The sequence below is a fragment of the Nycticebus coucang genome, chromosome 2 (assembly GCF_027406575.1).
Source record: "Nycticebus coucang isolate mNycCou1 chromosome 2, mNycCou1.pri, whole genome shotgun sequence".
Lineage (NCBI taxonomy): Eukaryota > Metazoa > Chordata > Mammalia > Primates > Lorisidae > Nycticebus > Nycticebus coucang.
In genome coordinates this window covers 149,061,015-149,086,799 of record NC_069781.1, presented here as the reverse complement: position 1 = coordinate 149,086,799, position 25,785 = coordinate 149,061,015, and the positions used below count along the sequence as shown (strand labels likewise).

The 25,785-nt window shown below is 47.0% G+C and overlaps 1 protein-coding gene across 5 annotated transcripts in view; it reads right to left on the bottom strand.

Moving 5' to 3' along the window:
- Positions 1-14,154, bottom strand: part of ADCY7 (adenylate cyclase 7) — a 66,340-nt gene extending 52,186 nt beyond the window's left edge. Inside the window, exon 1 of one of the 5 annotated variants that reach the window (XM_053582145.1) lies at positions 14,020-14,154. The gene's annotated coding sequence lies outside the window, so the exon portion shown is untranslated. Of the gene's footprint in view, positions 1-13,565; positions 13,650-13,885; positions 13,902-14,019 lie in introns of those variants that run through there. The other 4 variants (XM_053582139.1, XM_053582146.1, XM_053582142.1 and 1 more) reach the window with 4 other exon arrangements.
- Positions 14,155-25,785: the final 11,631 nt, after the last annotated feature.

Here is a 25,785-nt window from a genome sequence, read left to right as displayed (position 1 = left end):
AAACAACCTAAATGCCCACCAACCCAGGAATGGATTATGGTATATGTATACCATGGAATACTATTCAGCCAATAAAAAAATGGAGACTTTATATCTTTTTATTAACCTGAATGGAGGTGGAATACATTCTTCTTGGTAAAGCATCACAAGACTAGAGAAGCAAGAATCCAATGTCCTCTATTCTAATATGAAGGCCGTAGATGAGCTAACACAAGGGGGGCAATAAGGGAATGAGGGAGAGGGGAGGACACAGAGGGATGGGGGGTCACGGTATATGGCACACCTCTTGGGGGTGACACACAATTACAAGAGGGACTTTACCTAACACAATCAGTGTACGTAATTCTTTGTACCCTCAATGAATCCCAAACAATAAAAAAAAAAAAATATGCTACCCATCCTGCCAAGACAGGTACAAATGCCACCTCTTCCAGGAGGCCTTCCCCAATGCCCATTGTCACCTGGTATGGGCCAGAATGCCACAGGACTCCCCTCAGGCCTCCCCGTAGAGCAGTGGTTCTCAACCTTTCTAATGCCAAGACCCTTTAATACAGTTCCTCATGTTGTGGTGACTCCCCAACCATAAAATTATTTTCGTTGCTACTTCATAACTGTCATTTTGCTACTGTTATGAATCATAATGTAAATATCTGATATGCAGGATGGTCTTAGGTGACCCCTGTGAAAGGGTTGTTTGACCGCCAAAGGGGTCGCAACCCACAGGTTGAGAACCGCTGCCATATTTCAGTTCTGGTAATAGCTCCCTGGATAGGCTCACAACCATCATACACTGAGGAACAGGCAAGTAACTCAGGAAGGGTGATGAGGCTCAGTTCTGGGAATCTCGTGGGAACTATGTGGGGAAAGGCGCTTTCATTTCACTCAACTGGCAGGATAGGGGCTGGGAGCCACTGGGGCCATCTTTGCCATTGTAGTACTCAGCCTCCAATGACTCTCTCCTCCTGGTGTCCACAGCCTAAATAGTCCCCTTCCAGACATCACAGTGCATGACTTCTGTGGGTCACGCCAAGACACGGCAGCTTCCACTCTGCTCTCTGGATCATTCCCTCTGGGGAAGCCAGACACCATGCTGTGAGGACACTCAAGCAGCCCTTGGGAGAGATCCACGTACCCAAGAACTGAGGCCTCCTGCCAACAGCCAGCACAAACTTGCCCTGTGCCTAAGCCACCTTGGGAACTGACCCTCCAGCTCAGTCAAGCCTTCAGATGACTGCAGCTTGACAGACAATCTGACCACAACCTCATCACAGACCCTGAGCCAGAACTGCCGAGTTGAACCTGAATTCCTGAGCTACAGAGATTGTGAGATAATCAGGGTAATCTAGGCCAGGCATGGTGGCTTATATCTGTAATCCTAGCTTGGGAGGCCAAGATGGGTGGATCATTTTAGCTCAGGAGTTTGAGACCAGCCTGAGCAAGTGTGAGACCCCATCTCTAAAAGCAGCCAGGAGCTGGGGCGGGTGCCTGTAGTCCCAGCTACTTGGAAAGCTAAAACCAGAGAATCACTTGAACCCAAGTTTGAGGTGGCTGTGAGCTGTGATACCATAGCACTCTACGGAGGGCAACATAGTGAGACTCTGTCTCAAAAAAAAAAAAAAAAAAAAAATGGGGCTAATCTATTATGCAGCAATAAATAACAAATTCAACTATGTGGGAGAAACTGCCTGAAAATGAAGCCAAGACAGACAAATGGAAGGGAAGTAAAGTCTTATAATAATACCATTTAAGTGCCTGGATCCAGCCATGCCTGAATCCACACAAAATCTCCCCCTGGTCTTTTAATTAGAGCAACCATTAAGCCCACTCTTTCTCCATTTCCCTTCATTTGGAGTAGGGTTTCTGGCATTTGCAAGTCAAAGAACCTGGACTAACTTGCTCAGCTCAGAAGGGACCAAGGTTCCTGTTTCTCTCCCATCAGACCCACTCTGCCAAGGGCAAAGACCACCTCACCCTAGCACCAGACACTCAAGAGACTCGTGTGACATTGTTGCCAGATTGACCTGTGCTCATATCCTCCCAAGAAGAGCACAAAATGAAACATGGAACCCACTCTGTGCCCCCTCCCAGCTCACCCCACTTAGAAGGACAAAGTAGGCCCCCTGGGTAGGGGGGCTGGATCTTCTGCACTCTGAATCCAGGTGACAGCCCCAGAGAGCACGCCTTGCGGAGGCAGGCACAGCTTTGCAGTGCTACCACTCTCCTCCCAGATCCATTTTTCACACTGGGGGGGGCAGGGAACATTCCAACACATCCATTCAACTCCTCTGGGCCCTCTGCCAGCATCTCCTCCTAGCTGTGGGCTCAGAGATGTGCAGGGATCCCTACCCTTCCCAGAGGGGAACATACAGAAATGCCCTGGTTCATGCCTGCCTTTAACAGGCAGGAAAGGCTTTCCAGAGGGGAAGGTGCTTATTGAGGTCACGCAACCAGTTATAAGTCACAAGAGAGAGCTCGGACCTTGGGACTCCTAGTCAGTGTTGGCGCTGGGTGGAGCCCCAAATTTCGGGGTGAGCCCCAAATCCAGTCCAAATAAACATATTCTAAACATCTTTGCTGTCAAACTCAGCCCCCCTCAGCTACTGCCCCTCCTAAGTAGAAATCAAAATAGCTTCTCCTTGGCCCAGCTACAATGCCAGAGCAGGGAAGACGAAGCACCCTACATCTGCTCAAGTGCAGGGGGCTGACTCCCCTGATCTCAGGACCCCAGTCTTGTTCAGGCCTGACACAAAGGGCTTTGGAGAAGGAAAAGGGCAGCTGGGGTCATGGTGTATTGAGTAACAGCAGAGAATCCTTAAAGAACAGATGTGAAAGCAATTGCCGTGCCAACCAAAAGACCTTATTTCCTGAAAAACTTGGCATCTGGGTGCCACTAGCGCCCGCCTGTCCTTCCCTGCACCTGGCCCAGTGTGACCCCATGGAAGGGCAGGAAAGAAGAAGGCCATTGCTACCCGCCCCCCCCCCAACTAGATCCAGGAAAGGGGGCTCCCAACATGCCACAGAATGAAAACAGCTGCTCACAGGACTGCATGGGAGGTAGGACCCCATGGGGAAGAGTATATTTCAAATCTTAGGAGTTACTAACAGGTGATAAAATTTAGCAGAGATTTACTTACTATTTATCTTTTTATGTCTCCTTGTCACTTTTTGTCTAAGAAAATACACTGTCCGCATAATTTTAAAAGGCAACAGGAGAAAAAAGCAGCTATGATGAAGAAAACGCAGGAATGAGCAAAAAATGAGTTCTCCACCCAATGCCGAATTAGGCAGCACCTGTGACCAGGTGAAAACTGGTTTGTATCATAATTAAAAATACCACCTTAAAAAAAAAATACTACCTTAAAGCCATTGAACGTCACTGGCTGGCAGCATTACAAAAGAAGATGCAACTAGACCATCCATGCCTCCCCAGATTTTGTAATACCATCTCCAATGTGCTGTTGCGTGAAAAAATAAAATCTGTTAGATCAAGTCTCTGGATACAATTCCCAATTTACAGTATTCAGGGAATGAGGAACATGTTACACAGTATAGGAAGCTCTCCTGCAGATCAAGGCACCCAGCTTTCACAAAAACACTTGTATAAGAGACAGAGGAGGGACTATCAAACCTGCCGATGAAAAGACTTAAGAAACATTATCAACCAATCTCATCACGTGCGCCTCATTTGGATCCTGATTTCTTAAAAATAAAAATATATTTTTTAAATTAGCCAGGCATTATGGCAGGTGCCTGTAGTCTCAGCTACTTGGGAGGTTGAGGCAAGAGGATAGCTTCAAGTCAGGAGTTTGAGGTTGCTGTGAGCTTCCACACCACAGCACTCTACCCAGGACAACAGAGTAAGACTCTGTCTCAAAATAAATAAAAAAATAATTTACATTTATGAAAGAATTAAAAAATTGAACACCAAATGCATAATTATGATCTTAAATAATTATTGGTCAGGCATGATGGCTCACACCTGTAATCTCAGCACTTTTAGGAGGCCAAGGTTGAAGGATCACTTCAGCCCACGGGTTTGAGGCTACAGTGAGCTATGATCCTTGCACCGCACTCCAGCCTAGAAAACAGAGCAAGATTCTGTCTTAAAAAAAAAAAAAATGCTGGGTGGCACCTACCAGTGGGTAGGGCATTGGCCCCATATACCAAGGGTGGTGGGTTCGAACTCGGCCCCAGCCAAACTGCAACAAAAAATAGCCAGTGTTGTGGCAGGCACCTGTAGTCCAAGCTACTCGGGAGGCTGAGGCAAGAGAATCACCTAAACCCAGGAGCTGGAGGTTGCTGTGAGCTGTGACACGACAGCACTCTACCGAGGGCGATAAAACAAGACTCTGTCTCTAAAAAACAAGAAAAGAAAAAGTTAAAATAAATTGCTAATTTTTAGGTGTGGCAATATCATGTGGTTTTTATAATTTTATTGTAAATTGACCAATTATAATTGTATATATTTACAGGATACAAGTGATGTTACATATACATTATGTGGAATGATTAAATCAAGCATATCAACATATCTCTCATCTCAAATATTTCACATTTTTCTAAGAACATTTAAATTTTACTCTAAGCAGTTTTGAAATACACATTCTTCTTTTTTTGCACAGCCTTTTCTTTTTTTGTTTTTTTGACCAGGGCCGGGTTTGAACCCGCCACCTCCGGTACATGGGGCTGGCGCCCTACTCCTTTGAGCCACAGGTGCCGCCCCAACACATTCTTCTTTTTTTTGAGACGGAGTCTGTCACCCTTGGTAGAGTGCCAGCTCACAGCAACCTCCAACTCTTTGGCATACGCGATTCTCTTGCCCCATCCTCCCAAGTAGCTGGGACTACAGGCACCTGCCACAATGCCCGGCTTTTTTTTTTTTTACAGACAAGGTCTCACTCTGCCTCAGGCTGGTCTCGATCTCGTAAGCTCAGGCAATCCTCCCGTCTCGGCCTCCCAGAGTGCTGAGATTCCAGACGTGAGCCACCACACCCGGCCAATACACATTCTTCTTAACTACGGTCACTATATTGTGCAATATTATCTCAAAAGACTTATTCCTCCCAACTAAACTTTGTACCTTTTGACTAACATCTCTCCTTCTCCCCTCCAACACACAAACACAGAGACACACTCACACACCCTCCTGCAACCACCATTCCATTCACTGCTGAGTCCCAATGTTTTAGATTCCACGTGTAAGATCACACAGTATTTGTCTTTCTGAGCTGGGCTTATTTCACTTAGCACACTGTCTTCCAGGTTCATGCACGTTGTCTTGAATGACAGAATTTCCTTCTTTTGAAGGCTGAATAGAATTCCACTGTGCGCGTGCGTATATATGTACACACACACACACACCCCATTTTCTTTATCCATTCATCTGTTGATGCGCACGTGGGTTGATTATATACGCAGACCTTGGCTTTGGGGAACAGTGCAGCAACAAACATGAGGATGCAGGTATCTCTTCAACACTGATCTCAAATTATTAGTATTATTATTTTGAAACAGAGTCTCACTTTGTCACCCTGGGTACAGTGTCTGGCATCAGAGCTCTCAGCAACCTCAAACTCTTGGGCTCAAGTAATCCTCTTGCCTCAGCCTCCTAAGTAGCTGGGACTACAGGCACCTGACATGATGGCCAGCTCATTTTTCTGTTTTTAGAAGACCCCGTCTCACTCTTGCTCAAACTGGTCTCAAACTCCTGAGCTCAAGGGATCCACCTACTTTGGCCACCCAGAGTGCTAGGATTACAAGTATGAGCCATCATACCCAGACCTCGAATTTTTGGATTGTGGGTCATATAGTAATACAATTAAACACACACGTTAGGGGACAGTAGCATGTCCACCCCCATAGACCCATCCGTCAGCATCAAGTTCCCAACTCCTGGTCCACTAGGAGTTTTGAGGAATCTACTATTTTCCACAACAGCCACACTATTTACCTTCCCTTGAGTTTACAGGGTTCCTTTTTCTCCACATCCTTTCCAATCCTTGCTATCTTTTGTCTTTTTGATAACAGCCACTCCAACAGGTATGAGATGATATCTCATTGTGGTTTTAATTTGCATTTCCCTAACACAGTGTTTTTCAACAGTTTTTATTTCATGGCACACTTGAAGCTATAGTTAACTTCAGCAGCACCACTTAAATTATGGTGATTTAAAAAACAGTAAAAAATATATATACTTACTGTGACTTGAACTTTCAAAAATAATTTCTTAAAACTTTTCATGCCACATCTAAGGTGCTCTCATGGCACACCAGTTGAAAATCACTGCCCTAATTGTTACTGACGTTGAACATTTTTCATATATTGTTGGCCAACTGGATGTCTTCTTTTGAGAAATGTCTATTCAGGTTCTTCGCCTGTTTTTTCATTGGGCATTTGTTTTCTTGAGTTGTCTGAGTTCCTTACATAGTTTGGTTATTAACCCCCTATCAGCTGTCTGGCTTGCAAATATTTTCTTTCAATCTATAGGTTGTCCCTTCACTCTACTAATTATCTCCCTGCTATACAGAAGCTTTTTAGTTTCATGGAATCCCATTGGTCCATTTTTACTTTTGTTGCCTGAGCTTTCAGGGTCAAATCCAAAAAAATCATTGCCCAGACCAATGTCATACAGATTTTTCCCTATATTTTCTTCCAGTAGTTTTTGAGCTTCAGGTCTTACATTTCAGTGTTTAATTCACTTTGAGCTGTTTTCTGTATCATGTGAGATAAGGGTCCAATTTCATTCTTCTGTGTGTGGATCTCCAGTTTTCCAACACTCTTTGAGAGGCTACACCTTTTCCATTAGTCTGTTCTTGGTAACTTGTGTAAAATCAATTGACCTTAAATGTGTGGGTTCATTCCTGGGCCCACTATCCTATTCCACTGGTCAATGTGTCTATTTTTATGCCAGTACTGTGCTGTGTTAATAACTATACCTTTGTAATATAGTTTGAAATCAGGCAGTGAAATCAATCTAGCTTTGACCTTCTTGGTCAAGATTACTTTGGCTATTTGTGGTCTTTCATGTTTTCACATTAATCTTAGGGGTTTTTTTTTCTGTTTTTGTGAAAAAACATTGAAATGTTGATAGGAATTGCATTAAATCTACACAGATCCATAGATCACTTTGGGTAGTATGCACATTTTCACAATATAAATCCTTCCAATCCATTAACCTGAGTATCTTTCTATCAATTTGCGTCTTTAATTCCTTGCATCAATGTTTTACAGTTTTCAGTGTACAGATCTGTTACCTCCTTGGTTAAATTTATTCCTAAGTATTTTTTGTGGCTACTGTAAATGGGATTATCTTCTTGATTTATTTTTCAGCTAGTTAGTTAACATATAAAAAAACTACTGCTGTTTATGTGTTGACTTTGCAACTTTAGGGCATTTACTTATTAGTTCTAATAGTTTTTTAGAGATATGTTTTTGTGAGAGTCCTTATCTTTTAGTAATAGAGACTACCACTTCTGCTGATGAAGTGACAGGGTGTCTTGGTGGCCGGGGAGCGCGTGGGAGCAGGGACAACCAGTGGTTGAAAACTGTTGTTCCTGAGGGATGGGTCTTTGTGGGTGGGAGTGGTACTCTTGTCTCCTGTTGGATATATTTAATTTTCCCATTATGAAATGCTGCAACACTGTCACCATCAGAGCTCTGCCATGCACTGCTCCTCTGAGTCTCACGCAGTGAATAGGGGCATTCCTAGCCCCTTCCTATAGATGAGGAACATGCAGTCTTGAGGATGATGAGTCCCCTGGGGTCTTGGAGCCATTAATACAGAGAGACAGGGACACATACACACACACACACACACACACACACACACACACACACAGATAGAGCCACACTTGCTGGACCCCTCTTGCTGGAAGCTCCAGCCTCCCCATCACCCAGCAGCATGGAGCAACAGCCACTCCTTACCCACCTCTCACTCAACCCACCTCACCCACAGGAGCTTAAAAGCTTAGAAGACCAGCCTGGGTGGCGGCATCTTAACACTTCTCCCGGCAAAAACTCTCCTGGGAGCCCCTCCCTGTCTCATGCCCCAACCACAAAGGAGTTTAGTAGGGAAATGGAAAGCTCTCGGTGCCCCAGACCTCCACGCCTTAACGCACAGCCCTACCACAAACCTGGTCCCATCTGAGATCACCACAAAGTTAAGAAATGGACCCACTTTGGCTGTTACAGATAAAGTTGCTAATGAATCTCTTAAAAAAAAAAAAAAAATGGACCCACTTAAATTTACCCTTCTCCAAAACACTCTCCCATATATGTGGGCCCGTAGGTACAGGCTGCATAGCGTAGCACTCCCACTGCAGAAATGCTGGAAATGGCCAAAATAGCCAGCAGTCAGAGAAAATCCACCAGGGCTCCCCCTGGAAACAGCCAAAACAGCCAGCAGTCAGTCAGAGAGAACCCACCAGGGGTCCCCCTGCGTCAGAGGTGAGGACCGCAGCCCCCCACACACACGAAGCCTGGGGCAGACAGAACCCTCCTTAGAGGACAATGAGGAAAGCTATAATGCTCAATTTTTTTTTTCCCTGGTAATATGTGTTTCTTTAAAAGTCTAGAAGAATATATACCAACATATAAATGGGTTACTTCAGACTCTTAAGTTTTTTTTCCCAGATTATTGATTTTACTTTCTGATTTTTCAATAATTAAATGAAAATTTAATTTCTATAATTAAAAAATTAAAGCCACTAAAAAAGAAATGAGCTTTCTCCTCCTCCCAGGAACACAGCTCAGAGCCTCAGCCTGGGAGGCAGAAGCTCCCAGCGCCACTACTGCCTGGCTGCTGTGCCTCTAAGGGTCTCATTCCCTGAGCCTCGGTTTCCCCATCTGTCAAACACCAAACTCACCAGAGGTTGAGCTCCTGCTGCATCTTCTCTGAGCATTCTCCCTCCTGTGACATGGGGACTCTAAGGCACACCTACTAGGTCACATAAACAATGCCCACGCAGCTGCTGCCACAGCAGACAGGCAGGCTCATCCCCAGTCTCTGCTCAACCCACTCCTGCAGGCCCTGCACCCCGGCTGGAGAGCAGCACCAGAGGCCTGACGCTGGGGTGAAGGTACCTCAGCCACATATGCAGAGCCGAACCCTGCCCCAGACAAGCCAGGCCCCCAGAACTCTGTTCAGGGCCAATCACACAGTGATTGGGCTGTGGACAGGAAGAGGCCTGGGAATGACAGGACAGCAGCCTCAAAGCTTCGGGTCCCTCTTCCTCCTCCCCTGCAGCCCCCTATGCCCTGCCCACATGTTCAGGAAGTGCTCAACAACTGGCTGAGGAGAAGGAGAACAGCTCAGCACCCTCAGGACAGAGGAGATCGGCAGCGGGGAAGAGCCCCAAGACTGTGACCCAACACCCTGATATCATTTCCCCAGGACAGCAAACTTGGGAGTCCCTGGAGGCCAGGTGGCGATCTTGATGAGCAAGGCCAGCTGGCCAGTTAGGGACTGGGGCAAACTGAAGGCCCAGGTCCTCTGTGAAAAGGAGCCACTGCTGAGCTCTGGCCAATAACTGCCACGTAGCAATGTGGTCCGTGCTGCAGGCCTTCTAAGTTGGCAAAGAAAATAAGAAAGCTGGGTTTTTATGTAAAAATCTTGTGGTTTTCAAATGTTGGCGATTAATCCAAAATAAATTTTAAGCACATCTGCAGCCCTCCTACCAATGCCCTGAACTCACTGCTGGGTGGCTTATGAAAAGCACTTAACCTCTCTGGGCTTCAATTGTGCCGTCAGTAAAGCGGGGAAACAAACCTGCCTCTCTGGGTTGTCATGACAATGACATAAGGCACACTTTGCCCATCAGAATAACAAAAGCAGCAGCCACAGTAGCAGCTAAGGTCCTCTGAATGCTGAGCACTGTTTTAAGTAACAGAAATTGTCATTTTCCATTCATACCATGGTCCCATGAGATACACATTTATTTATTTCAAATTTTTGTCTTTTTTTGAGACAGAGTCTTGCTTGGTCACCCTCTCAGTACAGTGCCATGGCATCTTAGCTCACAGCAACCTCAAATTCTTGGCATCAAGTAATCCCCTTGCCTGAGCCTCTTGAGTAGCTGGGACTACAGGCGCACACCACAACACCCGGCTACTTTTTTAGAGATGTGGTCTCGCTCTTGCTCAGGCTGGTCTCAAACTCCTGAGCGCAAGTAATCCACCCACCTCAGCCTTCCAGAGTGCTCGGGTTACAGTTATGAGACACCGTGAGCAGCCCAAGATACACATTTTTTGAATAGCATTTTCAAATATTTTTTAAAAGTTTCAGGAAAGTTGTAAGTACAGAGTTCTCCTATACTTTTTAATCCCAGTTTGCCTATTTGTACGGTTTTGCCCTGCTTTCTTTATTTTCTATCTGTATATTAGATTCTCTTTAATAACCGAGTGGGTTACTTATACTGTGCCCTTCACTTCTACATATGTTAGCGCATATTTCATAAGAGCAAGGAATCCTCTAAACAGTAATCATTTAGTGTTGATATAATAACTTAATCTACAGCCCATATCCAATTTTAACAACTGTTCCAATAATGTCCTTTATACCTTTTTTGTCAGCCTAGGCTCACATACCGCCTTTTGTTGTCATGTCTCTTTGGCCTCCTTTAATCTGGAGATTAAAGAGAAACTGAGGCTCAGAGAGGTTGAGCCACTTGCCCAAAGTCACACAGCCAAGAAATGTTGAGCCCCATGGGGCTCCCTGCAGAACCGGTACTCTTCCCCCCCACCCCCCACCCCAGGGGCTTATAGATAATGGCCTTTATGAACAACTGAAAACAGAGCCTCCCTCTGCAAACAGCTAGAGGCTGCTCAAGCCACCTCACTCATCAGGCGGTCATTAACTGCAGGGGTACTCCCCTGTGCACACACTGGCTCAGCCTCCTACTGCCAGCTCCCTGCACCTGCAATGGCCCTGGCCAGATGCCCACCACTCCCATCCAGCAGGGCCTCATTAAGCCATTTCCAGATAAAGAACCGTTCTCAGGCGCGGAGGAGCTCCCCCACCCCTACACACTAACTGGGAGATAATGAGGACTATGGAGGGCTGGGGCCCAAGGCACCTGCCTTCTTCTCCTCTTAAATGTCCATGTCCAAAAGGCAGAGGATGGCAAGTGCCCTAGACACAGGGACTGAAGTCATACGCCTGCAGGCCGTGTCCCTGACACACAGACCAGGGCTGAAAGGGACCCCTGAGGTCAATTGCCTCAGAGGGCCCTAAGTACTTTCTAAGATACAGGGAAGGGTCACAGGAAAAAGGAACAGCAAGAGCAAGGGCTGGGAGGAAAGAACAGTGCAGTCCCTCCCAGCAGAGAGCAGAAAAGTCTCTGGGGGTCACATGCCCACAGCACAGTCTGTGGTTATCAAGGAAGAGGGGACAGAGCATATCAGATAGCTTTCAACAGTCATGAGCCACAGATGCCAACAGTGTCACAGTGGAAGAGGTGACACCAAAAAGAATCTTTGCAACCAACTGATTAGGACATCTTCTGCCTGAGTCCCAGGCTGTTCTTTTAGGTTTTTTGGCTAATGTATATTAAAACATCTGAAAATCCTGGGACCTCACCATTTGATATCCCATTAAATTCACAAGCTTGCATCAGCCTCCAGACATCATCTGCAAACCCAATTCTAAGTTTCAGAAGCAGTTTGAGGCCAAACAAAAGAGAAATAAAATTTTGTTTTGCTTCTTCATTATTATTTTGAAAGTACAAGAAAGCATAAGAAAATAAAAAATGATGTCAACTCCACCCAGAGAGGTCAATAAAGACCTCTCTCCCTATCTTCCTCCAACGTGCAACCTGCAGACTGCCGTGTTTGGAGTCAAGGTGCAACCAGTATGTCTCCCCCACTGGCCAGTGAGCCTACCAGGGCAGGGAACACACTTAGCTCCCCTCTCTGCCTCCTGTCCAGACACAGGCCTACCCATCTGAGGCTTCCTGCTGGACTCAGCCAAGGGGTCAACATAAGCCCCTCTGCCCTCATCAGCAGCCTCTTCATGCCCTGAAGTGAGGAAGCCACGCTAGTGAGGAGGCAGATCCAACCAGTGAGGGTCAGACTCACCAGCAGGTACTCAGACTCCACCAGGACCGTGGCAAGAACAGGAGGTCCAAGCCCCACTTCCAGGCCTGACTCACTATGAGACCTCTGATGACCTCAGCTTTCTCACGTGTAAATGGGGCTGATCATTCCACCCTGCCTAACACACAAAGGATACAAGGATGGGCAGGGGCTCTATAAGCCACACGGCTTGGAAATTGCAGGATCTTGGAGGATGGGGGGTCTGTGCAGGCCCCAGCTCTCCCTTCCCTCCACCCTAAAAGACCCAAGAGAACCTTGTCTTCAAAGTCGGAGGGCATCCAAGGTCCGCGTAGGGGCTAAGGACGGAGGACTCAGCACTCAAGGCACTGCAGAGACAGGTCTAAGAGAAGCCCTGCCTGCACATGTGCACAGCACTCACCTCTGCTCCCCAGCCAGCCAGCTGCTCCTGTGTGGACTCCCCAGTGACCTGGGCTTGCTCCAGCCTAGCCCAGGTCCACAGCCCACAAGCTCCCATCTCCGGTGAGCACCCTTGCCTGCCCAGTCCCCAACACCTCACCCTCGGAGTCCACTGCAGTCCTGCTGGTCATTCTTCATTCATCCTAGTGAACAGAAGCCCAAGCTGGAGCATCACTCTGGACCAGACCTGAGGGGGCTCCAGCCAACCACACAGGCTGCCAGCCTTATTTTAAGGCTCTACTTCTACTAATGGGCCCAAGCTCTCATTTCCAGCTTGGGCTCCCAGACTTCTTGGCCTCTGGAGGAGATCTGAGGCAAGAACGAAGACAGAGAACACTCCAAGCAGCTGTCCCCAACCACGGTCGCCCTCACCCTTGTCAACTCCCCATAGAAAGGTGTCTGACTCCCACAATGGCAGCCCAAGGTAGGCCCAGCCTTGCTCACTCCTAGCCACCCCAACCACATTTATTTAGCCACGCCAGGCCCTGCCCCTGCTGCCTGTGGTGGGACCTTTCCAACCCCAAAACATATTGCCCTCTCTGAGCCCTCTCCCGTGTGCTATTTTTACTTGGAGCAGACGATACCCTACAAGGCCGTGCCCGACCCTGACAGGGGCAGCCCCTCTCTGCCTTGGGGTCTGAGGGCGAGCGGCCGGGGACCCAGAGCCGTTGGCCTCTCTCCAGCCTCAGTCTTGCCGTCCGTAAAGTGGGCCTGGTGCCCAGCGCCTGCCAGCTGGGGCACCGTCTAGGGCGCCTCTGTCTGCAGTGCCCGAAAGCGAGGGAGGGGAGGGGACACCCGGGAGACCCAGCTAAGCCTGGGATGGAAGCGAAAGCAGGAGCGGACGGGCGCCGGGTGCCTCCGAGGCCGGGTGGGCGGCAGCGCAGGCCTGCGGCCCCTCCGGCACCCACCTCAGGCCAGGGACGGGCCGGCGCCACCACACAGCTCCGCCTGGGTGGGGTCCGGCGGGCGCGAGGCAGAACCCGCGCAGCCCCGCCGCGCCCCGGCCCTGCCACCGCACCGCGCCGCCAGGCCCCGGCCCCGCTCCCGCCCGCGCTCACCTGCGCGGAGGCTCCGGGTCCAGCCGCCGCCCGAGTGGCCGCGGGCGGGCCCGGCAGGCTCCCGCGCCGAGGTGGAGAGCGGCCGCAGGCGCCCCCCGCTGGCCGCCTGGCCCAGGTCCGGGCGCTGGGCGGGGGCGGGGGCGCGGGCGCGGCGGGCCCGCGGGTGGGGGCCACCCCGCACCCCCCGCCGGCTGTCCCGCCCTGCCCCAGGTCCCTCAGACGCGGCAACACGTGCCGACACTCCACGTCCAGCGGCCCCCCGCGCCCTGTGCGAGGAGGCGGCCGAGCAGCCCCAGTACGCGAGCAGAAAATAAAATCACCTAGAAAGCGTCTCAAAGTAACTCCCGCACGTGTGCCCGGGAGCTGCAGGCCCAGCCCCACCCCCAAGGGGAAACTCTTTCTAGCAAACTCTTTGAGCCATTTTTGTTGCAGACGCTCCTCCCCCGTGACGAACCTGTTTTTGGAAGGATCCGCGGACGCAGCAAGCCAGTACCCTCCTGCCAAGGTGGTGGGAGCTTCCGCCTCACTCGGCCTCAACTTTCTAGCAAGGTTCAGAGGTAGGAATCAGGACTTTGCTGACTCCAGGAAGACAAAGGCTGCTCCGGAAAGGAGGTGTCAGAAAGGAGCTGTCATATAGTGACCCCTGCACTCAGGGTGTGGCCCCAGTGTTGGCAGCAAGAAAAAAAAGAAAAATCTGATCCCGAGGAACCCAGGCTGTTCCTGGGTGAGAACGCCCTCTGAGTCACGTCGGGACGGGGTGAGATGGTCCGAAGGAGTAATCAAGTCCAGGAGGGCATTTCTAACCCGTAGACCTCATTTGCATGAGTCCTTGCCTCCACTTGTCCAAAGCTCTCTGTACCCATGAATCTGGGCTCCCACTTGACTGGGAGGGTTACAAGGGCATCTGTTACGTCCATTTCTCAGATCTAAACGCCAAGGCCCTACCCAGATCTCCACTGGAAGCACCTGGCAGTCTATAGTTTAGCCAGCGTCTAGGTGATCTATGCTAAGCAGGTTGGAGAAACCCTGGTATTCTTGGAACCCTACGGTAGGATCCTGGAGCCAGGGCCCCAGCTAACCCAGCCCAGAGGCCACTCACTTTGAAACCATGCTGAGGAATCAGGGGAAAGTTGGAAGGGGCATATCTGATTTCCATTACAGATGGTGAGTGGGAGAGTCCCAACTGAGATTTATCTTCCTGTCAGTAGCAAACCCTCCCAGCTTCCCTAAAACTGGTGGGACAGCTCCTCTGGGCTCTGGCAGCCTCTGGGTGTCTGCCATGGTGGCCCCTGACTTTCTGGGTTGGTGCTGGTTCACTACCTGTGAGCCTCCCCATGGAGGGCCCTGGCCAGGTCACTGCCACATCCCCAGAGCTTGCAGGGGAAGATCTCCTGAGCAGCTGGGCCCCCTCCCCTGGAAGTGGGAATCCCTGCAGCATTTAAGATGGTAATCCTCATCAGAATCAACTTTTAAACCCAGCCACCCACACCCAGCAGCCCCACACTTCAAAAGAACCCAGGAAATTAGGAAACCCACCTACTTGCTCCAAGGCCTTCAGTCGTGTGTCCTCCAGCCAAGGTCAGCCCTGGAGAGGGAGAAAGGAGTGGAGCCCAGCCCTGGGATGGAAGGGTCCTGCTGGGTCCTCAGCCTTTTCTGGTGTGTGTGGGGTGGGGGACAATGCTATGACATCCCACCCTGTCATATGTGTGTTATCTTCAGGCAAATCTATGACCAACTCTCCTGACAGCAGACAGGAGCACAGAACTGGAGATGCCTGCACTGTACTTGCCATCAACTGCCAAGACACCTCCATTACCCATCTCTGCTATGCACACTGGACACCATCAGCAATTCTCAAATGATCGCCAGCAACAGACTCAACCAGAGCACTAGTTTAAACACACATTGTTGGGCCCCACCTGTTGAATTTCTGATTCAGGTGATCCAAAGTGGGCACCAAGATGTTTAACTTCTAGCAAGCTCCCAGGTGGTGTTCATGCTTCTGGTCCTTGGACCAGGCTGGGTAGCCAGACTCCAAAGTACTGCTCCAAAGACAGGGTTGGGGCTCAGCGCCTGTGGCTCAAGCGGCTAAGGCTCCAGCCACATACACCTGAGCTGGTGGGTTCGAATCCAGCCCGGGCCTGCCAAATAACAATGATGGCTGCAACCAAAAAAAAAAAAAACTAGCCAGGCGTTGTGGTGGGCACCTGTAGTCCCAGATACTTAGGAGGTGGAGGCAGGAGAATTGCTTGAGCGCAGGAGTTGGAAGTTGCTGTGAGCTGTGATGCCACAGCACTCTACCCTGAGCGACAGCCTGAGGCTCTGTCTCAAAAAAAAAAAAAAAAAAAGACAGGTTGGAGTCTCACTCCCAGAAATTCCAATACTTGATGGGCTCTGGGAATACAATTATTTAAAAAATCCAGGTGAGGTGAGTGAGGGACAAGAATAGCACTTCAATTCAGACATAGTGTTGAATGAATTGGCTACCATTTGAGGAAATATTAGACACCATACTTTAAAAAAGTAGATGAAAGATATTTGTGTTTGAAAACAAAACCTATAAAAGTATATTTTAGTAACTTTGGAATGGAGAAGTATACATGGGAAAATGAATCCACCCTAAAGGGCTTCAGTTGAAAGGTGACTGTCTCTATCTGGGGAGGGAAGGTCTCCAAATGTCCACACCTAATGTGTCTGTGAGTCTAATTATCCACTGTGTTGAAAAACTCCAGAACAAATTTGCCTGAAGGGTCCCTCATAACATGAAGTGCCCCAGGGTGGTGTCTGCCAAGGGAGGCCCAGCACCTACTGCTCCAGAACACTCAGCATATGTGGCCTGAATCAATTTCTGTGATTGGCAACAGTTTGGGATCACTGTTTCACTTGTGCAGGGAGAAAACCATTTAAAAACTCAAAACTGATAACTGCAACAGAAACTGAAAATCATTTATTTTGGCCGACTCAATGCTTCCCTTTACCAGGCATCAGAAACCGCAGCCAAGTAGGACAGCAAGGAAACTTCTCGAGCCTGGTGCCTGTCCCTTTGGTCCCTTTACAACTCCATTCATCACCCAGACAGATGGTCCTTACTGCCTGTCCCCAAAAAAGGAGCTCCCTACACCCCCTCACTTCCTCCCATGTGCTCCCCATGTCAGATGCTGGGCAAGGACTGGTCCTTGTGCGCAGGCAACTTTGTTCATGACTTTTCACTAGAAAAGATGAGTACAGTAGAAAATGACACCATCCAGAGGTAAGAACTGGCATTTCCTCCTATGCTCTGCTTCATCTACCAACTGATGTGGGGGGCCTCCTTGAGATAACAAATTCCAAAAGCTCAGGGTACACTCTTTCTATACCCTTCTTCCCCAGCCATCCAATTTTACATTACAAAACTAGCTGGGGGCTCAGCGCCTGTGGCTCAAGCGGCTAAGGCGCCAGCCACACACACCTGAGCTGGCGGGTTCAAATCCAGCCTGAGCCCGCCAAACAACAATGCTGGCTGCAACCAAAAAATAGTTGGGCATTATGGTGGGCGCCTGTAGTCCCAGCTACTTGGGAGGCAGAGGCAGGAGAATCACTTGAGCCCAGGAGTTGGAGGTTGCTGTGAGCTGTGATGTGACAGCACTCTACCCAGGGCGACAGCTTGAGGCTGTCTCAAAAAAAAAAAAAACCTGATTGGGAAAGATGGTAGATCGAACCCATGATCTACTTGTGCTGCCTCAACCTCCCTAACACAGCAATATGAGAGGATTCTTTTGAAGGCTCACAAGAATGGAGAAAATGAAAGAGGAAGTAAAAGCAATATGAATTTGGAAGGCGGAAGGCAGGTGGTTGAGGAGTCTGACTTGGCCACACAGGAACCCCAGTTGGCAGTTGAGGAAACAAGGGATCTATCCCCATTATACTGGGTAATCTGCAGACTCAGAAGTTGGAATGCCCAGGAAGTTGGGGGAGAGGAGAGCAAGACCCCATCTCTACCAGAAATAGGAAAGCTAGCCAGGCATTGTGGCAGGCACCTGTAGTCCCAGCTACATGGGAGGCTGAGGCAGGAGGATCACTTGAGCCCAGGAGTTTGAGGTTGCTGTGCGCTATGGCACCATGACACTCTACCCAGGACAACAGAGTGAGATTCTGTCTCAAAAAGAAAAGAGAGAGAGAGAAAAAAGCTAACAGAGATTATGCAGGCAGACCAAAAAAACCTAATAAAAAGGTATCATTTAATATCTTCAGAGAGTTGGGAAAAAATTGCAACCATGAAATGAAATAGGATACTATTTTTTAACAAAGAACAGCTGTGGACAAAAAAGAGCTCAGAAACGACGAGTGTGATGGCAGAGATGGAAACCACAGGAGAGCAGGAGTCGGACAAGGAGTCAGAGGCAGAAAATAGAGAAGGAAAAATTAGAGGATCAACCCAAGAGACCCAATACTTGAATAACTGTGGAATTCCTGAGGAAACAGAAAGAAGGGGAGAAAAAACAGTAAGAATTAAAGCTTTCCTAGTACTGAAGCCTGTGGGGTACCAGATCAAACATGCCCAAAAACATCAAGTGCCAAGTACAATAGATGAACACAGGCCCACCGAATTTACATAAAGAACACTGCCAACAAAGAGAATATCCTAAAAGCTTCAAGAGACAGAGGGGAAAAAAGGTCACAACTAGCTTCAGACTTCTCACAGCAACACTAGGAGTGATGAAGTAATGCTTTCAAATTCCGAAGGAAAAATATTTTCCAACCCAGAAATCTCTATCTAGCCAAACTATCAATTGAGTGAAAATGGAGAACAAAGCCATTGTCAGATGTTTACTGCCCCGCCACCGCCCCCCCCCCCCCCGCACTCTTTTCCAGAAAGCTACTGGGGAATGTGCACCAGTGAAAAGAGACAGTTTATCAAGACAAGGAGAAGAAATGTGGAGTGCAGAGAAGCTGCAAGGCTCAGGCAAGGTGGGGGGCAGGCCTGTCAGGGGCACCTCTGAAGTGCAAGTTGTAGAACACCTCTCGCAGCTGGCACTTGGAAGAGACTTAGGACCCTGACAAATTGAGGGTGAATTAGTAACTCCGTGAGGAAAATACCCCAAACAAAATATTAACTTCAGGGAAATAAAAGTGTGAAGAAAAAGAAATCATTAATCCCAGCACTCAGGAGGCTGAGGCAGGTGGATCACTTGAGCTGAGGAGTTTGAGACCAGCCTGAGTAACAGTGAGACCCCTTCTCTACAAAATAGGTAGAAAAACTAGTTGGGCATCATGCTGGCCACCTGTAGTCTCAGCTACTCCAGAGGCTGAGGCAGGAGGATCTCTTGAGCCTAAGAGATTGAGGTTGCTGTGGGCTATGACGCCACGGCACTCTACCCAGGGCGACAAAGTGAGACTCTGTCTCAAAAAAAAAAAAAGAAAAAAGAATAGCATTTTTAGAGTCACGATAATGTAAACACTGAATATTATGCAAACAAAATTCAGTGGGACTCTATCAGGAGGCAGGGGCACAGAGAAGCTCAGGGGTGATGAAAGTCAACACAAAATTTCATGGACTAAAAAACAATCCTCTCCCTAAATCCCCCAAAGTTGGAAATGGCTAAATGGCTGCCTTAGGATGGGGGGTGGGGGGGGTGATGGTGGAGGGAGGGGTTGGGGGACAAATTTTCAAAACTATTTGGCTTTTTTTTTTGAGACGGAGTCTCAGTTTGTCACCCTTGTTAGAGTGCCATGGCACTATGACCTCAAACTCTTGGGGTCAAGAGATTCTTGCCTGCTTCAGCCTCCCAAGCAGCTGGGACCACAGCGCCTGCCACAATGCCCGGCTATTTTTAGAGACCAGGTTCCGCTCTGGCTCAGGCTGGTCTGGAACTTGTCAGCTCAGGCACTCCACCTGCCTGGGCCTCCCAAGTGCTGGGATTACAGGTGTGAGCCACGGCGCCTGGCCAACTATTTGGCTTTGGGGGCGGGCAGTAAAGTGCCTACAGTCCTAGGGAGGCAGGAGGATCACCTGATCCCAGGTGTCTGAGACTGTGACCACTCTGGAGAATAGTCACACACAGTCCAGCCCAGGCAACATAGGAAGATCCTATTAAAGAAAAAAACAAAAATACCCTATTTGGCTTTAACAAGGACAAAACCAGTGCCCCTATCCACCTCTTTCAATCTCTTGGCAGGGCCCAGGCCACGTCCCTCCTGCCCGTGGGCCTTGCTGGCTGCCTTACACACCTCTCCCCACTGGCTTTCCCATCTTGCCTTTCTTGCTTACCTTATGTTGTCCTGTGGAGATGTCTTGGGTACTCATGCCTGACAAGTGAAAGTACTGTTTTCTTGAATTTGATTTAAAGAAAATGCACGGTATAATCCACCTTACAACTGTTTGGAGGAGTGCTGTGCAAAACCACATTCCTGAAGCTACCTACTGAGTGATGTAAGCACAAAAGTAGTTTGCGACCTAAATTGAGTAATAACTCTTTTGAAAATTGACATGCCATTTAAATAGGCCAACTTGATACTTTTAATAACCCTCTCTTTTCCTTTCATTTTAATGTTGGTAATAAACATTCAGATGTTTTTATCTCTACTCTCATCTGTATGTGTTGCTCTTCAACAACAGACTCTTAATCCCATTTTCAAATAGTTACTTTTTTTTTTGTTTGACACAGAGTCTCACTTTGTCGCCCTTGGTAGAGTGCCGTGGTGTCACAGCTCACAGCAACCTCCAGCTTTTGGGCTTAGGCAATTCTCTTGCTTCAGCCTCCCGAGTAGCTGGGACTACAGGCGCCCGCCACAACAACCGGCTATTTTTTGTTGCAGTTTGGCCGGGGCTGGGTTTGAACCCACCACCCTCAGCATATGGGGCCAGCGCCCCACTCACTGAGCCACAGGCGCCGCCACAATAGTTTCTGCTTTAAAATACACACACACTTAATTATAAATTGTCAATTTATAATAAAAGAATCAATGCCCTCCCAACATACACAGAATATATGATATATGCTACTTCCAAAATGGATTATCAAAGTTTTAGTTTTCCTAGACAAGAAATATTAATAAAAAACTTCTCTAATTTTTTTGAGACAGTCTCATTCTGTCACCCAGGCTGGAGTTCAGTGGCACTATCTATCATACTTCAAACTCGGGGGGTTAAGTGATCCTTCAACCTCAGCCACCTGAGCAGCTGGGACTACAGATGCACATGGCTATACCAACTAATTTTTAGATTTTTTTGTAGAGATGGAGTCTTGCTATGTTCCCTAGGCTGATCTTGAACTCCTAGACTCATGCCAGTCTTCCACCTTGGCTGCTCAAAGTGTTGGGATTACAAGGGTGAACCACCACACCTCCAAGAAATATAAAGCATTTTACTTGAAAGGCCAAAAAAAGTTCCCAATTTAAAAGTTAAAGAAATTGCATTTCTATGTTAAACTGATAAAAATAGAACTTATAGAGGCTTTTCTGAGCAGGGTGCAATGTTGGGTGCCTGCAATCCCAGCTACCTAGGAGTTTGAAGCAAATCTGGGCAGCATAGCCAGACCTTCTCTCTTTTTCATTTTTCATGAGAGTTTCTTGCTCTGTAGCCCAGGCTACAGTGCTATGTCATCCGCCTAGCTCACAGCAACCTCAGACTCCTGGGCTCAAGCAATCCTCTTGCCTCAACCTCCCAAGTATCTGGGACTACAGGCGCCCACCACACCGTCAGGCTAATTTTTCTAGTTTAGTAGAGACAGGGTCTTGCTCTAGCTCAGGCTAGTCTCCAACTCCTGAGCTTGAGCAATCCGCCCATCTTGCCTCCCAGAGTGCTGGGATTACAGGTGTGAGGCATCATGCCTGTCCAGAGACCTTGTCTCTTAAAAAATGTATAGACTTTTCTGAACATCAATGAATAGAAATGACAGCAGAACTCCCACAATCACACAACAGCCTAACAAAATGATTTCAAGGAAAACATCTCCTTAAGGAATTTTGCTATACTCCTAAGTCTTAGGGATACCAATGTCTGGAATTTGCCACAGCTACCTTTCATCCCCTTTTCCAACCAATTTTCTCAGTGGATTTTCCCAACAAAATTCTCACCAGCACCCTGCCCTCTCTGCTTCTTTATCCCCAAATGTCTGGATTCTTTTGCTTGTCTGAGTTCCCTCCCCTGCTCAACATGTGATTCATATCACTTCAAGACAGAGTACTTTTTTTTCTTTTTAATCTTTTTTGAGGCAGAGTCTCATTGTGTCACCCTTGGTAGAGTGCTGTAGCATCACAGCTCACAGCAACAACCTCAGACTCTTGGGTTCAAGTGATTCTCTTGCCTCAGCCTCCTGAGTAGCTGGGACTACAGGCGCCCGCCACAATGCCTGGCTACTTTTAGAGACGAGGTCTCAATCTTGCTCAGGCTGGTCTCGAACCTGTGAGCTCAGGCAATCCACCCACCTGAGCGTCCCAGAATGGTGGGATTACAGGTATGAGCCCCTACCCAGCCTCAGAGCAGTTATTTTTAGAGGAAGTTTTAGCTGATGCTGCCTTAGCTATTGGAGAGTCTCATAATTAAAAGACTGAGTTTTAAGGGCACATGGCAATAAATGATCAGTAAGTATTATTGGTTTTTCATCAGGTTTGCCAAGGGCAACGTTTCCTAAAAGTGAAATAAAGTATGGAAAAAAAAACAACAGCAATTTCATCATGCCTGTAATCCTAATACTTCAGGAGACTGAGGTGCTTGAAGGGACAGAAGGGGTGCTTGAGGACAGGAGTTCAAGATCAGCCTGAGCAACATAGTGACAACTCCTCTCAACAAGAAAATATAAAAAATTACCTGGACATAGTGGCAGGTGCCTGTAGTCCCAGCTACTCAGGAGGCTGAGGCAGGAGGATCACTTGAGCCCACGTGGTTGAGGTTTGCAGTAAGCTCTGATGATGCCCTGCACTCTAGCCCAGAAGACAGAGCAAGACCCTGTCTCAAAAAAAAAAAAAAGAAAGGAAGAAAGAGGAAGAAAGGATGGAAAGAAGGGAGGGAGGGAAAGAAAAGGAGAGAAAAGAAAAAGAAAGAAAAAAACAGCAAGTCGGGCACTGTTTCAGATGACCACATTCTATCTATAATATTTAAATCCTAACACCAGGTGCACTGGCTTACACGTGTCCTAGCACTCTGGGAGCCTGAGGCAGGTGGATTGCCTCAGCTCACAGGTTTGAGACCAGCCTGAGCCAGAGCAAGACCCAGTCTCTAAAAATAGCCAGGCGTTCTGACAGGTGCCTGTAGTCCCAGCTACTTGGGAGGCTGAGGCAAGAGGATTGCTTGAGCCCAAGAGTTTGAGGTTGCTGTGAGGTATGATGCCATGGCACTCTACCAAGGGCGACAAAGTGAGACTCTGTCTCAAAAAAAGAAAAAAAAAGAAAAGAAAGAAAAAAGAAAAAGAAAAGCTGTAGGGAATCTCTTTTTCTGGGTAAAGTCAGTTGATAAGAAAAGTACTATCAAACAACAATACTTTATAAAACACTAATTCAAGGTAAGCTGAAAAATACTGGACATTTCTTAAGAGTCTGTTAGTTTATTAGAGATATTTTATGTATTAATTTACCAAAGCAACTTGCAAGCAAAAGTCAGCATAATAAAAAGGAATGAATAGTACGTGTGCTGACAGGGGAAGATCTCCTTGTATGGTAGAGAAGTTGCAGAATACTACAGTAGATCTTATTTCATCTGAAGGAGAAAAGACTCCCTGAAATCATGTGTATAAATGAACCGAAAAATATCTAAAAGGGCATATCCCAAAATATTAAATGGGGAGCTCTTGGGAGCTATGTGGGATTAGGGAGTGAAGGGCAACTAGATCCTTTTATTTATATATTTACATTTCTTCCCAATGGAGCACACATCCATGTATTACTTAAGTAAATTCATTGTGTCCAAGTAGATAACAAAATTGCCCCCTATTATTCAGTTCAATCTCTAATTTACTTTTAGGATGTTATTTGAAATTATACTTTTTTTGCTTTTTTAAGAGAGCACTACTCAACACAGGAAGAAAAATAAAAAAGGAAGACTGCAGTAGACATTTAAGAAGTGAGAAGTGATCAGTGTAGAGGGGGCAGTCTTGTTTTACCAGGTACATGTCTACCTCTGAGTGACTTCACTCTAAATCAATCTGATTACCCTGAAGCAGACTATCCCGGAAGTTCTTCACCATCACTCTGCTGGTCCAAGGCCAAGGACCAACTCTGCTTTCGTGCTGGAGATTTCTGAAACATGTTTTGGGTTGCACTTTGGTTATTAACTGTGCCTTTCTCATTTCCCTGGAGAACCATTTATACTACTCTATTTCAACAATTTGTATACACTATTGCCCCCCACCATGGTAAAGTATTTCAGCCTTCTGGTTACAGCAAGTATAACCCCTGTCATTAAAGTGAAGGATGAAATTGGGCTGGGGTCAGTTCCATAGTTTTGCAATGGGGTAGTTGTGGGGGACTGATTATTGTTGTCTAAGGGCAGGAGAAAAACAGCATTCTAAATCATCTCCCACCCTTTACTGCTGGCATTAAAAAGGATGAAAAACGGTTCAAAGATTATTCAAGAAGCAGCCATAGATACGCTCTGTGTTCAAGAAACTTCCCATCTATCCAAACAGGGCTGTCTTTCAAATTACAAAAAAAAGAAAAAGTAGCCGTTCAGGTTTTACATAAAGGCTCAAATACCAGAGGTTTTGAAGATAAATGAAAGCACAAAGCCTTTATTGAATTGCAGATTATGAATAATAAACCCAATGGTAAGCACTGGGAACAGATGTGAGTAGAAATGCAATTTATAAAATTTTCAAGGCAAACAATTGACATCTTTGGAGAAACTGTCATTAGCTTTTAAAAAAAAAAAAAAAAAAAAGCTTCCAGGTGTGCAATTCATTCATGGTTTTCGTAACTGGTGCCCAGTGATAGGACCTCGGGAAAAGTTGAGATTTCATAAATCATTTGTATCAAATCTCTTTTTCTGGTAAATTCCTTAGTGCCTCTGCAGCGGTAACTAGACAAGACTGGAAAGCTTTCAAGATGATTCAAACCTCCAGCACCTCACAGGAGTCCGCATTTCTTAACACAGAAGGCAATGCTAATCAAGGAAGGAAATAAATAACAAGGTTATTCAAAACAAATAGTGGCTTCACCTAACTTCCTACACACATGTATCTATCTATAGTCCACTAAAGAATGCTTATCCCAGTTCTCCTTCACATTTTATGTCCATAAGCCACACTGGCCGCTACCTCTTCAGTAAAGTGTGAAGACTCAGACCCTTTCAACAAACCAACCTTTGGTTTGTTTTAGAATTATGGGACTTTCAAAAGCTTGCTTTCTTTTAAAGTGACTTCTGAAATTTTAACATCTAAAAATCACAGAGAGGGGATCTTAAAAATAGATTAAGTCTAGGTATAGGGTGCTATATTATGATCAATTGCAATGCAATAATGATCTTAGGGAACAGTTATAAATAACAAGAACCCAACTGAAGAAGGTGGCCAATGACCCACCACCTGACTCTCTTTGAAAGGTATGAGTCAACTAACATCTAGAACAGTGATTTTCAACCGGTATGCCACAAAAAATTATTATTTTTAAGAGATGAGGTCTTGCCCTTGCTCAGGCTGGTCTTGAACTCCTGAACTCAAGCAATCCGAAGTGCTAGGATTACAGGCGGTGAGGTACCACGCTGGCCTTGCCAAGAAAGTTTGTAAAGATCATTAAATTATTTTGGAAAGAAGTTCAAAGCACAGTAAGCATATTCTTTTTTTTACTTGTTTTGAGCAACATAATTTAAGTGTGCCATAGAAATTTAGTGTGCCATGAGATAAAAAAGGTTGAAAAAAACAGCTCTGAAGAGGGAAGTCATCAACTTTGCCCAACTACTGGCTTTAGAGAATGCTTCTTCAAGGACTCCTTTCCCTCCCCTCCCAAAACCCATCTCTCCCCACTCCACCAACAGGCCATGAAGCTTTTACTTCCTAATTTCTAGGTGCCACTACATGCGTTTTGTTTCTACAGCATCTTCAGATAAAACAACACTCCCCAAAGTCCATCCAGTCTGGGTCCTTAGGGAAAACCCTCCCTGTTATTAGGCCACACAGAAGCTGGGGCAGTGAAAGGCAGTCGAGGGCGTGGGCCACAAGGACTCAAATTAAAATGTTTGATACAAGGATGACACACAATACTAATAAAAATTTTCATTGAAATACACAAAAAAAACCCTGATTTCCACATT